The following is a 2,995-nucleotide window of genomic DNA, read 5'->3' as shown; positions in this document are numbered from 1 at the left end:
TATATATATATTTAGATATATTCGTCGGATGAAAATATCCCACAATATCCGAATTTTTATCATTATCCGATACCTGTGACTTGTAAAGCTATTCATAAAATAGTAGAATAATATATGATATTGTGATTGATTTAAAGAATCGGAAAAAGTAAGTTTTTAAAAAAGAAAAATATGAAAAGATATTATCAGTACATGTCGATGAAAAAAATAGCAACTATTATGCATATCTTCTTTAGCTCTCAAATAATTTGCCAGATTCTTTTTAAATAAAAAAAAGCAACCGCTCAATCGGACATCTAGAAACGTTCGTATCGGGGGATATTTACATATCTCAGAATATGCATCGAATATCTACTCTATATATCAATTAATGTGTGTCGGTTAATGTTGAATAATGATGAACGGTTCTGTCGTAATCATAGCAGAATTCGTATCGCGAACGAAGGGGAGATTACGCGCTATGTGACATTATGTGTGAGAATTAGGAAACGATTTGTCGTCCTAGTTACCGCACGATAACACATACGTATGGAAGTAGATAGACACAAGTAGAGCATACGTTAGGGTTTGAATACTCGTTAACTACTACAGTCTGTCAAACTACTAGAAATTACTACTGATTCTCTGGTCGCCGACATTCCTTTACGAAACACACACGATGCGTTTATCCGCACGAATCGACCTGTATTCGCAGCGTACATTTCATCTTTTGCAGCCTCATCAAAAGATCATTCGATGTGACGATTCCTCATATATCGTAAAAATTATAGTTAATAGCTGTAGTCAGTATACAATTTAAAAATTTTAAATTTTAAATGTTCCACTTGTACATCTTATTTTTTTTCGTTGGCAGAAATATTAATAATTATATTAAAGATAAAAATATCTGAAATGTATATATAATTGTTAACAATCGGAAGTTCGGTTTGATGTTAAAATAGGATGTATAATACAGATTCATCCATGGAAATTAATTTGAATTGCGGGGAGATTACGCGCTATGTGACATTATGTGTGAGAATTAGGAAACGATTTGTCGTCCTAGTTACCGCACGATAACACATACGTATGGAAGTAGATAGACACAAGTAGAGCATACGTTAGGGTTTGAATACTCGTTAACTACTACAGTCTGTCAAACTACTAGAAATTACTACTGATTCTCTGGTCGCCGACATTCCTTTACGAAACACACACGATGCGTTTATCCGCACGAATCGACCTGTATTCGCAGCGTACATTTCATCTTTTGCAGCCTCATCAAAAGATCATTCGATGTGACGATTCCTCATATATCGTAAAAATTATAGTTAATAGCTGTAGTCAGTATACAATTTAAAAATTTTAAATTTTAAATGTTCCACTTGTACATCTTATTTTTTTTCGTTGGCAGAAATATTAATAATTATATTAAAGATAAAAATATCTGAAATGTATATATAATTGTTAACAATCGGAAGTTCGGTTTGATGTTAAAATAGGATGTATAATACAGATTCATCCATGGAAATTAATTTGAATTGCAAAGATTTAAACGTACATAAAGTAACCGTAAATGTAGCTGTTCGACTTTAGTTATGCACTGAATGCTGTCTCTGGGATGAACGTCTAAAATTGAGGGAATCAGACCGCATTTAATTTCAAGTGTGCGTGAAATACGACGATATTACGAATGTTATGCTGGATTACGTGACTATATATTACACATCGATGTCACGATGCAATGAAAATTCGGCACGTATTAGATTCGACGAATAGACGCGTCATATAGGATCAATTATTTAAACGAACAATTCAACGTAAGATGGTGAATGATTAATATAAATAAAGTCGTGGTAATGTTAAAATGTTTAGCTCAATTTTTTAGTCATTAGAGAAAGTGTCATTATCTATTCCCGGATTTTTAATGAATATATATAATAATCAGATAGTATACATGTGTGTGTAATTATCATGACTAGAAAAATGCAGCGAATGTAAGCATGATGGAAAATAGTAGTATTATGTAAAAAAATGGATCGTTCTATCGTGTTATTTGATACAGGACTGAGCGGAATATCGATGAAGCGTATTTATACACCGGCAATAAGATTTAATAAATTGATCAACATCTTACCGGTGGTATAATAATTTTGCGTATAGTCCACACAGCATTTACCGCCCAGGCTTACGAAGCCTGAATGACGAGCGTTTGATTGGTCAAACGGAAATGTAATTCTTCTAACTCGCTAAAGCACCGACGATAACGATTAACGTTAATCACGTGATCAACTCGATTCCATCCCCTTTCCATTTTATAGATAGCGACACGATCCAGGAAGGGGATCGTTAAACACGTTCGATTAATCAAGGTCGTGTAATCTCTTTCTTTCTCTTAAAATATCTTAGCATTATAATCTCTTTTCTATGTAACATTTTTATATACGAAGTGAATATTTAATGCGACTACATAATTCGCATCGGTCCGAGAAATAAACGGTTTTATTAAACAACAAATTCATTTCTTAAATCGCGATACCGCGAAACGGCTAGGAACCCTTTAGATGGGAAAGGGAGCTTGTGCTAAAGATAGTAGTTTTCGTTAATTGCCTCAAAACGAATCCATCGCCAGCAAGCCGACGCGTGGATGTTTGAGACTATGCTAAACTAGATAAATAGCGTAAACAGTTCTCCTAAATTTAAAGCTGTCGTCCAAGGTATTATAGGTAAGGTGGGTAGGTAGTACAATTCCCGCTTAATAATAACTTGACAAACACCATTCGTTAGAAGAAGTGCATACATCAATTGCTTGTTTGCTAGACATTTCACCACCAATCTCATGCGTTTCGTCGTATTGTGATTATATTTACAAGGGATGGGAGGGAAGGAGAAGGGGTTATCGCCAGGGGATCCCATCCGAGGGAAATGAGGCTGACGATTACGTATATTGCGTTGCGATCCGTTCTCTCTCTTCTCTACAGATCTTTTCGATTTATACATTCTATATCTACACGAC

At 34.6% G+C, this 2,995-nt stretch overlaps 1 protein-coding gene across 1 annotated transcript in view; it reads right to left on the bottom strand.

Annotated features, from left to right (window-relative positions):
- Positions 1–2,995, bottom strand: part of LOC115243423 (sodium-dependent dopamine transporter) — a 25,731-nt gene that overhangs the window by 1,646 nt on the left and 21,090 nt on the right. The gene's annotated exons all lie outside the window — the stretch shown is intronic.

Source organism: Formica exsecta, unplaced genomic scaffold, assembly GCF_003651465.1.
Source record: "Formica exsecta isolate Colony F162 unplaced genomic scaffold, ASM365146v1 scaffold72, whole genome shotgun sequence".
Taxonomy (NCBI): Eukaryota; Metazoa; Arthropoda; class Insecta; order Hymenoptera; family Formicidae; genus Formica; species Formica exsecta.
This window is presented reverse-complemented; position numbering and strand designations above follow the sequence as displayed.